The sequence below is a fragment of the Giraffa tippelskirchi genome, chromosome 11 (genome assembly GCF_054371585.1).
Source record: "Giraffa tippelskirchi isolate mGirTip1 chromosome 11, T2T-mGirTip1v1.2.pri, whole genome shotgun sequence".
In the NCBI taxonomy this organism is placed as follows: Eukaryota; Metazoa; Chordata; class Mammalia; order Artiodactyla; family Giraffidae; genus Giraffa; species Giraffa tippelskirchi.
This window is the reverse complement of record NC_137285.1, coordinates 53,142-65,504: the sequence shown is the minus strand read 5'-3', so window position 1 is coordinate 65,504 and position 12,363 is coordinate 53,142. Positions and strand designations below refer to the sequence as shown.

Sequence of the window (12,363 nt, the reverse complement as noted above, 5' to 3'; positions counted from 1 at the left end):
CTCAAGGCAAGAATACTGAAGCAGTTTGCCATTCCCTTCTCCAGTGGACTACATTTTGTCAGAACTCTCCACCATGACCCATCTGTCTTGGGTGGCCCTACATGGAATGGCTCATAGTTTCTTTGAGTTAGACAAGGCTGTGGTTGTTGTGATCAGTTTAATTAGTTTTCTGTGTTTTTGGATTCTACCTGAACTATCTATCTGGATTCTACCTGAACAAACAGAAAAGGCCTTGAATCTCACTACTATTTCCCCATAAAGCATCACACAAACACCCAATCCAGACTAATCTTTTCAGGGTCCACAGTACATTACTGAGGGTGCTTCCCTGCCAGGAGACAGCGTTGTCAGGAAGGAGGCTTGAGCTAAGATCCCCAGGACCAACAGAGGTGAAGACTGGCTTAATTTTGCCTTGAAATTCCTAGCGGTCTCGAGCCCACAATGTAATCTTGTCCCAGCCTGACACAGTGCACACTAAACCTTTAAAAATTGTTCACTGCCAGACTGTTTTGACCCCACCCCAGTTCAGCAGTGGGACTCAAGCCTGCTTGGCCTCCAGGGATGTGGTAGCATCCCAAGTTAGGGAGGTCAAACATCATGCAGTAGACACTGCTTTCCTTCACTTTTCTTTAACATCTTGCCAATACTACCCACAGCATAGTCCAATTGACCTGCTGTGACGGTTGTCACTGTACAGTTGCCTGATTCAGGTAAGAAGTCATCTATGGGTTTTCTCTATGGCGTTGGGGGGAAGTATCTGCCTTAGGAGGTTGAGCAGAGTGGTGAGCATCAGGTTTTCATGCCTTTTCTACCTCAGGTACCTTTTTTTTTTTTCCCAGTGGAAAGCAGGAAGATAACAGATAACTGGTACGGATCATCTCTTAGAGCTACAGAGTTGTATGTCTGTGTGGATGGAAGGGAGGAGGAAAGGGTACAGTCCACGTGGGTGATTCATTACAGGTACAGATCTGCTTTCGCTTTGGGTACTTACCTGCTAATTTGTTCCAGGCCGTGCTCTTTCTTTCTTTCCGAAACCCTTTTTTTGACTTTGAATTCTCAGCATCTCTTTCTGGGATGTCAATTTGTTGCCTTCTATGTCTGTTCTCACTTGGCCTAGACTAGATCTCATATACCCAGTTCTTCCTCTGCCTGACTGACTCCTCTTGGCCTCTGATCCTTCATGGGCCATCCATCCGTGTCTCCCAGGGTTATAGTTCCCTTCATTCCGTATCTCTTTTTCTGTAAGATACCATCTACCGGATCTGTGTACCACGTTTTCTTTAAGCTTCAGTCTCTCGTTGGGGATTTTGCAGGTTGCGCATCTAGGCTCCTGAAGGAAGCAGTGCTGGCGGTCTGTTGGGGTGCATGTGCCTTTTGATCGATGGAGCTCTCAGGATACAGGCCAAGGTGCGGGAATGACATAAGGCTGACTTGAGAGTGTTTCTTTCAGGCGTTCAGAGTCTGGCGTCTCCCTTCTAGTGGCTGCTGTCAATGGGCGCTCCCACCCACAGTCCAGGGTGGTTCTTCTTCCTCCAGACTCTCTGCCGCGTTGATTGGCTATAGCCTTGCCATGTTGGCATTTGTGAGTGTTGCAATGTGACTTCCCACTGTCCTTTTGATTGGCATTCCTGCGGTAATCAGGGATGCTGAGCGCCTTGTTTGGTGGGGGAGGTTGAGTGCGTCTGTGCTTTCTGTTTTTTTCTTTCTTTCTTCTCCTTTAAGGGTGTGAGGGCGATTTTCCTTTGGCAGTTGGCTTCCTGAACATCAGCTGCCATTCCCTGGGGGCAGCTGGCTGGAAGGGAAGCCCAGGCCTTGTGGATTGGGCCGAGGTGCCTGTAGTTACAGAAAATGGCCACAAGGTGGCTGCACTTTCCCATGCCCACCTTTGGATCCTGGCGGCAAGGGGAGCCTTAGGGCCCGCTGGCTTCCTGGGCTGTGCAATAAATGAGTGGGACGTGCCTGAGAATAGAAGACAGGGCCTGAGTCTCACCCCTTTCCCCCTACAGCATCTCACAAACAGCCCTTCCAGACGAGTCCCTTCAGGGTCCACAGTGCACTGCTGCGTGTTCTTAGGCGTTAGAAGGCTGCATTCTCAGGCAGGAGGCTGGAACTGGGCTTCCCAGCACCAGGAGAGGGAGAGGCTGCCTGAATAACCTCAGTTACGCAGATGACGGGACCCTTATGGCAGAAAGCGAAGAACTAAATAGCGTCTTGATGAAAGTGAAACAGGAGAGTGAAAAAGCTAGCTTAAAACTCAACATTCAGAAAACGAAGATCTTGGCATTCGGTCCCATCACTTCATGGCAAATAGATGAGGAATCAGTGGAAGCAGTGCGAGTGTTTTTTTTTTTTTTTCCCTTGAGCTCCAAAATCACTGCAGTTGGTGACTGCAGCCATGAATTTAAAAGACGCTTCCTCCTTGGAAGAAAAGCTATGACCAACCTAGACAGCACATTAAAAGGAAGAGACATACTTTGCTGACAAAGGTCTGTCTAGTCAAAACTATGGTTTTTCCAGTAGTCATGTATGGATGTGAGAGTTGGACCATAAAAAAACTGAGCGCTGTGGAATTGATGCTTTTGAACTTTGGTGTTGGAGAAGACTCTTGAGAGTCCTTTGGACTGCAAAGAGATCCAACCAGTCCATCCTAAAGGAAATCAGCCCTGAATATTCATTGGAAGGACTGATGCTGAAGTTGAAGCTCCAATACTTTGGCCACCTGATGGGAATACTGACTCACTGAGAAAGACTCTGATGCTGGGAAGGATTGAAGGCAGGAGGAGAAGGGGATGACAGAGGATGAGATGGTTGGATGGCATCATAGAGTCAATGGACTTGAGTTTGAGTAAGCTCCAGGAGTTGGTGATGGACAGGGAGGCCTGGTGTGCTGCAGTCCATGGGGTTGCAAAGAGTCGGACACAACTGAGTGTCTGAACTGAACTGAACTGATGCAAAAAGGGCCTGACTTCCTCAGCTTTATCCTACTCTGGCGATCCCAGAACCTCTTATTTAAAAACAGGAATTTTGCTTTGGCTCAATTTATAAATTGAAAAAGGTCTGTGCTGAATGCCTTATACAATCTTTGAAGGCCTAATAATTTAACCCTGAAGTTGTAGAACTTAGAACTTCCTAAAAGAAATTTCCAGCCAGTGGAGAGGGGAACCCCATAGGGTCATGCTTCGAGAACTGTGCCCCCTCCCATGAGGAGTCCAGGGGCTTATATAAGACAAGGGCTTGCAGTCAGGACTTAGTGATGAGGAACAGAGGTGTTAGGATCTTGTCAAAAACAGTCCTAGGCTGGTGTCAATAGCCCAGTAATTGAGTCTAGCAGTTCAGTGACTCTGTAGCCTTTCTGATATGTAACTACAAGGGGAAGGGAGTGTTGTGAGGATAAGCAAAGGATAAGATGTGCAACACTGTGTCCTTACATGGCAGGGAGAGAGACAGAGAGACACACAGGCAGAGCAGACAGTCTTTTAGAGAGAATTTGCTGAGAACAGAGGACTGAGGTAGGGAGGGCCACTGATGAGACAGCGGGCAGACTTCCTGACCGACCAGAAAGAGCTGATCTCTTTCATGGGCTTGAGTCAATTGTTACAGTCTCAGGACAAAGAAAGTTCCTATGAGATGGGATGGTGTTATCATTGGTTGGGAGTCTTTTGATTGCCCACTTTGCCTAATACGGAGATTGGAACTTGCTATTTAGGGACAGAATGTGAAGTGAAAATGAAGTGAAGTCGCTCAGTCGTGTCCGACTCTTCACGACCCCATAGACTGTAGCCTACCAGGCTCCTCTGTCCATGGGATTTTCCAGGCAAGAGTACTGGAGTGGGTTGCCATTTCCTTCTCCAGGAGATCTTCCTGACCCAGGGATTGAACCTGGGTCTCCTGCATTGTAAGCAGACAGTTTACCGTCTGAGCCACCAGGGAAGTCCAAGGGACAGAATGACAAATGACAGACAGAATGGCCCATGACAGTGGTTGCCATGGAGCTTAGCTAATTCTGGAAATATTGCCCTATGACCCCAGCATGAGGTTCCACAGTTTATGCTTCAGAAGGACCATGTTGAGATGGGGTGTAAGATTCACTGTGAGGGCAGGGAGCTTTGTTAGGGCCTGATGGAGGGATCAGGCTTGAGCCAAGGTTGTGGCCCTAGAGGGAAATCAGTGTGGGGACTGGCTATAGGCTCTGGAGGGGGAACTGACAGTCACTGGGGCACAAGGAAGTGGGAGACTGGGAGGCCCTGGGTGTCTGGGCTCAGCAACCAGGGGAGGTCAGGCTGCCTCCTGGGTGTGGGAGCAGCAGGATCACAGTCCTCTGTGAGGCCTCTTGGCCCTCAAGGTGAGACGGGGATGTGGTGGCTGGACAGATGCACCTGGTCTGGGAGAGTGTCCAGGCTGGAAATATCACTGGAATCGTTGCAGGAAGAGGAGAGGCCAGGCAGGCGCATGTGGGTCATAGCAGACTCCACGCGGGTGACTGTGGTGCAGTCCTGGTGGAATCAACTCACAGCCAGAAAGGGCTGCCTGTCAGGAGCTCAGCTTCTTTCTCTGTTCCTATAAAACCCCCGTGTCAGAGTCTGAAACCCTATCAGGAGACTTCTGAGCCCAGTGTTGCATGGTTTCATCAAAGGGCGTGTGACCATGCTCAGTCATGTCTGACCCCGTGGACTGTAGCCCGCCAGTCTCCTCTGCCCTTGGAATTTTTCATGCAAGAATACTGGAGCAGGCTGCCATTTCCTCCTCCAGAGAATCTCCCCAACCCAGGGATCAAATCCCCTTCTCCTGTGTCTCCTGCATTGGCAGGTGGGTTCTTTACCACTGAGCCACCCGGGAAGCCTGTTCATCAAAGGGTCCCTGGGGAAAACAGAACCACTGCCGGCCCCGCCCGTGTCCGCACTGGGGATGAGCCCCATCAGGGCCCCGGGGCTCACAGACGACAGGGAGCTCTTGCCCTCAGGACTGGCTCCTCCTCCCAACCAGCTGCTGGTTAGAGGCCCAGGCATCCCCATCCTGGCTCCAGCCTTCAGGGCCTGGCTTCTGGGACAGCTTAGGGGTAAGGAAGACCCTCACACTCCTGTATTTGCCTGGGGTCAAAATGTCTTAAAATCTGCACCTCGCAGATCATGGAGGGCTGAGTGGTTCCAGCGGGTATTGGGGAACCACGGGGCGTGAGGTTCCTACGTGTGCAGAACCTTCCCAGTGCAGAGGTCTGTGCGTTTCCCCGGCCAGTCGGCTCCCCATGTCATCCTCCCAGGAAGCCCAGACCCAGGGTCACCAGGGCAGAGGCCCTCTCTTCCTTTATGTGTAGCTGTCAGTCCTACAGTGAGAACCCGGTGCCCACCATCCGCCGTTTTTCTGTGTGTTGCTCCTTTCCAGATGACATGTTCAGAGGTTTGAGCATTCTCAGCTGCCACACCCTGGAGAGACCTCTGTAAAATCAAGCCCACTGTTTATGAAGCTCCGTTTTGCCTTTAGTCTACAGATTCTGCTCTTTCCCACAGTTGTCAGCGCCTTTTGCCTCATCCCGTACAGTGAGGTTTTTCTATGTAGTTCTATTACAGTCAGATGCGGTGTCCCATTGTGTGTTCCACTCCTACACCCAAAATAACTAAAATAGATTATAATCGACCCCTTGGGCTATACACACATCTGCAGGCTGAGACAAATGCATAGTGACAGGTATCCATTCTAAAGTGTCACATGGACTCCTTTAAACCCCCACCCCATGCTCTGCTTATTATCTGTGTAGCTTTGCCTCATCCAGGATGTCATAAATGGGGTCACAATGATGTAGGAGATAGCTGGGCTCCAGGTTAGCAACTGGCCTGGGCTCCAGGTTAGCAACTGGCCTCCTGTTTGCATTTCACGGGGCATGAGGAAGTGGGCTTCAGCTGGATACTCACAACGGTTAGCATTTCCTGAGACAAGAGATAGCTGGACTCCGGTTAAGGCATTTACAATCAGCCTCCTGTTTGCCCTCTGAAATGGCAGTAACAACAGAAACAGGGTAAATAGCCAGGGTTTGTCTCTTGGAAACACCTTAAAGTAACAGTCATGGCAATAGTCAAGGTAATAGCCAAGGCAAGGACAAAGAGGGGCAAAACCCTGTGTGAGAAAAGGAGTCAGGAATCGCTGCTCCCTCTCCTTTGGGACAAAGGAGACACTCCACTTGCACAGGAAGGCTCTTTGTGGGTTGAAAGTCTGGGGACAGTGCCAGGCCAGAATGAGTCTTGCGCCTCCCAGAAGCCTTCACTTCGAGGTCCATCTTGGCTGAGGGGTGTGTGCACACCAAGGGGAGGGTCCCAGCGTAGATCAGGTTGAAAAAGAAACCAGATAACTGGCTGAAGGAAGACAAAGACCCGGAAGATCCGACCTGTATGAATGACTTAACCGCCTCTTTACTGCGCTCCTCCTCACCAGGGGGGCTGCCCACACACTTTCTCTCCGGATGTGCGTCTGTCTCTGCCTTGCTTCTGTCTCAACTAAACAAATGGTTTCTCTATGTGCTCTCCCACTTGTTGTTACGCTATGTCTATGATAATGAATTTTATACTTGGTTTACAGTCTCTGCCTCCGGGATAAATGCATTTTTCCCTGGGACAAAGAGTCAAGGGAAAATATCTTCTAGCCTGTAGCCCTTGCTGCTCTGGTGTCTAGGATTCCTGGCTTTCATCCAGGCTGGCCGGGTTCAGTTCCTGGGCAGGGAATTAAGGTCCCACTTCATGCCCTGCTCACTGTCTTAGCAAGTCCAAGCTCACTCTGCTCGTCCCACAACAGGCCAATGAATCCAAGAGATGAGGTGTCTAGGCAAGGAAGAGACTTTAATTGGGGAGCCAGCTGACCGAGAAGACGGCAGGCTAGTGCCTCAAAATATCTGTCTTGTCAGGGCCTGGTGGCCAGGCTCTTTTATGGATCAGAAATGGGGGAAGGTGAGGAAACAAAGCAAAAAGACTTTTCAATCCTTGCAGATGTCTCCTAGAATGGCAAGCCTCAGGCAGGGGGATGTGTTAGTCTCACAGTCCTTCATAGGAGGCTCAGATTATCTCCCAGAGGTAGGCCATTATGTATATTTATTATAATAAAAAAGAGTTAAAGTCATAGAAGCAGATTCAGTGTAAATTTAAAATTAACCCTTCGGGGTTACAACTGCTGCCTCGTTGAGTTCAATAGTGTGGGCAGCTTCTTTAGACTGGATTCTTTCACTAACAGTGTATAAGTTGATGGTTTATTCCTTCCTATTGCTAAGCAGTGTTCCATTGCATATACTTGTAAAGAAAAACAATTTTCCTTCTACACTTCCAGATTCTTGGTAGAGACTTCCCCTGTAAATAAGAAAAAACAGATTACCAGGAGAAAAACAGAAGTTTAATAACCTGTATACCTCCTGTATGGGTTTTCCTGGCAGCTCCGATGGTAAAGAATCCACCTGCAATGCGGGAGACCTGAGTTCGATTCCTGGGTTGGGAAGATCCCCTGGAGGAGGGCACAGCAACACACTCCAGTATTCTTGCCTGGAGAACCCCCCTGGACAGAGGAGCCTGGCGGGTTACAGTCCCTGGAGTTTCAAAGAGTCGGACATGAATGAGCGACTAAGCACATACCTCCTGTATATACAAGAGCTACCCAGAAAAAGTGAGGTACTCCCTGTAACGTCCAAGGCCATTATTTAAAATACTATCTTCAGGTACAAACAATAGGAGAAAGTCCTTGGGGGAGGTTATCATGCAAAACACAGTAAAGAAATGTATGATTGTTTGCAGATTTAAGTCAGGGCTCCACCATTGAAAAGAGCTACTTGAGATTTAATCATCCTTCTATTTCTGGTGCAAAGAAGGATAGCCCTTAAATATGGAAATTTTTCTGTGGTAAATGTCCTTCATCTCCATACAGTTTTCTGAGATTCCTGTTTTTTTTTTTTTTAATGAGACTCAAATATTCCTTATGCCAGGAAGGCATATTTGGGGGCGGCATATTCTGTTTGCCTTGACGTTGATGTATCCCACTTTGCTTGTGCATTTATCTATTGAAGGATATCCTTATGTGTTTAAGTGTGTAGCTATTATGAATAGTGCTGCTGTGCATAATTTCATCCTTGTTTGAATTTGGAGATAGGTTTTCAAAGCAGTTCACTAAATACTGAGCATCCCAAGGTGAGACTTGTTTAGCTTTGGAAAAAACTGCCCAGCTGTCTTACACAGTGGCTGTACAGGCATCCCACTGTTAGGGGAAGCACACTGACTGAAACCGCCCACCCTGCCCAGGCACCGTGGTAACCATTTGCATGAGTTGTTTTACGACTGGAGGTCCTGGTAAGGAACAGGGAACTCATAAGCCACTACCAACCGAAAGTGTTCGGGAAAGGTCAAATGGATGCACCACATGTCCGACCACCTCCCAGAATCCTCGCTGGCATCCATCTTGGCTGAACAGGGTGTGCACTGTTGTAGCCACGCTCTCCGGGAGGCAAACTCACTCAGGAGGACAACGCAAATAGTGGAGTGCAATTTATTACACTGGTGGGTCCAAGGCAGAGTCTCCTCTTAGCCAAGGACCCCAACCAGTTTTTGTGACAACCTTACATACCATAAGTGTACGTGCCCAATCCCACATCCCCAGATTCCTTGAAACTAGTCTGGATAGTGTAAAGGAGAGATATAATCAAGGGTAGCTATGATTTATATGCAGTAAGTCTTAGCTGGATAAACAGGGTAACATATATCAATAGATATTGTACAGATAATTTGTTTTGCTTTGGGGTAAATTAGTACACTCCCTTGGTGACAGGATGTCTCGGTACGAGTCCTGAAGGCCTTTTATCCGGGGGTCGGTTTTCCAATTGATACGTCGTCTCCATGGATACTGGGCACATAATTTAGTGTCCATTGGATGAGCACCCAGGCATATAGTCCAAAGTTCACAGGGGTTTCAAGACGGAGACTGATTTTCAAGACGGAATCTGTTCGGCTTACTTTCCTCCTTCAGCACCACCAGGCAGGACTCTGAGAATGATTGGCTAAAGACAACCGGGAAACTCACCCCATCACCATAAAACCTGGATTCCCTTCCCCTACTGCTCTCCACCCGGGCGCCTTTCCCAATAAAATCTCTTTCTTTGTCAGCACGTGTGTCTCCTCGGACAATTCATTTCCGAGTGTTAGACAAGAGCCCAGTTTTGGGGCCTGGAAGGGGTCCCCCTTCCTGCAACACCAGCGATGAAGGAGAGCTTCTGTTGTTCCTCACCCTCCAGCAATCGCTACTGTCATATATTCGGAGCTCAGCAGTGCTAATAGGTGCGGTGTGTTATCTCATGATTTTAATTGTTATCCCCTAGTAGTATGATACTTTTGTATAATTTTTGTATGATATTTAGCATCTGCATATCTCCTTTGGCCAGGTGTTTCTGTTTAGATCCTTACTCATTTTTTTTTTTTTTTAACTGGGGCTGTTTTAGAGGTCTTTGTCTATTTTAGGTCCAAATCCTTTATTAGATATGTGTTTGCAAATATTTTTCTCCCAGTTTGTGGCTTGTCTTTAGACTTTCTGAATAAGTTCTTTCAGGGGAGAAAACTTTAAATTTATAAAGTCCACATATTTTTTTCTTTTGTGTATTGGCGTTTTCTGTGTTAAAACTCAAAGCTCATGATCTGCAGACCAAAGCCAAGGTCATGTATATTTTCTTATATATACATGTAATTTTGATTGTTTTGCATTTTAAATGTCTGTTAATAAATCTGAGTGAATTTGGTGTAAGTTTGACAGTTTGTGTTTACAGTCATTTCATTTCATATGGTTTCCAGTTGATTGTTCTGTAACTATTTTTGAGAAATCATAAGATATTCATCTCTATTTGTTTGAATTTCTTATCTGCATCAGAACTCCACATATCTGCTCCACGGCCCCCTGGAGCCTGCTCCCTCTGAGATCCAGGAAACAGGAGGACCCACCAAACCGAGCCCATCCCTTATCAATGAGGTCAGGCTCTGCGCTGTCTCTTCAGACTGCATTCTTTCACGGAGTAATATGCACGTGAGATTTAACCATGCCTTTTGACGGTTGGTGGTTCATGCCTTTCTACTGATGAATAATACTCCATTGCATGTGTATGGGAGGAAAAACAATTCTCATTCTGCCCTTCCACAATAAAAGACAAATCACCAGGAGAAAAAAACAGAAACATACCTCCTTTATGTTTCCCTGGCGGCTTGCAAAACAGGAGAGATGGGTTTGATCTCTGGGTTGTGAAGATCCCCTGGAGAAGGAGTTGGCAACCCACTCCAGTATTCTTGCCTGAGGAATCCCATAGACAGAGGAGCCTGGGGGGCTACAGTCCATGGGATCCCAGAGCTGAACATGACTTAGTGACTAAAACAACAAATGCCTACTGTATACAGGGGAGCTACCAAAGAAAACTGAGTCAGTCCCTGAAATGTCCTAAGCCATCACCTTAAATATCATCTTCAGCTGAAGACAGAAGTAAGACCTTGGGGAATGGGAGAAGCCAATTATGGAAGGTTATCATCAAGACACAGTAAAGAAGGATGATTGTTGGTAGATTTAAGATGGGACCTTTCCATTGATAAGTTACTTGAGTTAATTATCCTTCTATTTCTGGTGCAAACAGGGGCAACCCTTAAATGCAGAGATTTCTCTGTTGTAAATGTCCTTCACAAACGGCAATTGCTACTTAGTTGACTGAGAGTCCTCTTTTTTTTTTCCCCTTAAAGTCGACGTGAATAATCCTCACACCAGAGAGGCTTATTTTGGGGTGGCCTGCTCTACTTGCCTTCAAGTTTTTAACTATTATGAATAGTGCTGCTGTGCATAAGTTCATCTGTTTTTTACATTTGGGCATGCATTTTTCAAAGCAGTTTCTTAAATACTGGAAATAGCGATTGTTGGATCCCAAGGTGAGGTTTGTTTAGCTTCGGAGAAAACTGCCCAACTGTGTTACAAAGTGGCTATGCATGCAGCCTACCAGCAGTGAGGGGGCATTCCTGCTGTTCCTCAGCCTCCAGTAATTGGTATTGTCATATATTTAGAATTTACAGTCCTAATAATATGTGTGATGTGATATCTCATGATTTTAATTTAAAATTCCCTAATGGTATATGATGTTGAGCATGTTTTTGTTTTTGACTATCTGTATATCTTTTTTTGGCTGGGTGTCTGTTCAGATCTTTATTCATTTTTTATGGGGTTGTTCAAGAGATCTTTGTCTATTTTGAGTCCAAATCCTTCATCAGATATGAGTTTTGCAAATACTTCTCTCCTAGATTGTGGCTTGTTTTTTGATTTTCTGAATAAGATCTTTAAGAATCAGTTCAGTTCAGGTGCTCAGTCGTGTCCAACTCTTTGTAGCCTCATAGACTGCAGCACACCAGGCCTCCCTATCCATCACCAACTCCCGGAGTTGACTCAAACTCATGTCCATTGAGTCAGTGATGCCATCCAACCATCTCATCCTCTGTCGTCCCCTTCTCCTCCAGCCTCCAATCTTTCCCATCATCAAGGTCTTTTGAAATGAGTCAGCTCTTGGCATCAGGTGGACAAAGGATTGGAGTTTCAGCTTCAGCATCAGTCCTTCCAATAAATATTCAGGACTGATTTCCTTTCGGATGGATTGATTGGATCTCCTTGCAGTCCAAGGGACTCTCAAGAGTCTTCTCCAACACCACAGTTGAAAAGCATCAATTCTTTGGTGCTCAGTTTTCCTTACAGTCCAACTCTCACATCCATACTTGACTAGTGGAAAAACCATAGCCTTGACTAGATGGACCTTTGTTGGCAAAGTAATGTCTGCTTTTTAATATGCTAGGTTGGTCATAACTTTTCTTCTAAGGAGAAAGCATCTTAATTTCATGGCTGCAGTAGTTGTGCATGGGCTTAGTTGCTCCATGGCAGGTGGAATCTTCCCAGATCAGGGGTTGAACCCATGTCTCCTGCATTGGCAGGTGGATTCTTAACCACTGCACCACCAAGGAAGTCATTCCTCTCCCCTCTTCCTGCCAACCTCCCACTTTAAAAAAAGACTAAAAGCAACCTGTTTAGTAAGTTTTCAGGAGTCTGAGCTCTGAGGTCAGCGTCTGTGGTGTCATTCTCCCAAAGGCTTCAGATACTGGTTGTGCTCATGAGTCTGGCAACCAGGGTGGGTCTGGTGGCTGAAGACAGGCTTGGCCTCTGGAGCTCTGCCCTCACCGACTCATGCAGGGTCCCCAAGCCCTGGCAGCCAAGCAGAGCGGCGCGCAGGTGGGGCTGGTACAGCCGTGGGACCACTGCAGTCAGAGTGGAGCTTGCGGTGGAGGCAGCTGGCTGTCCTGTCCCCATGACTGCTGCTGTCCTGTGTGCCCATGCAGGGCAGTC

General features: G+C 47.1%; 1 pseudogene; it reads right to left on the bottom strand.

The window, feature by feature from the left end:
• Positions 1–12,327, bottom strand: part of LOC145526650 (histone-lysine N-methyltransferase PRDM9-like) — a 44,674-nt pseudogene extending 32,347 nt beyond the window's left edge.
• Between the last annotated feature and the right edge of the window lie 36 nt (positions 12,328–12,363).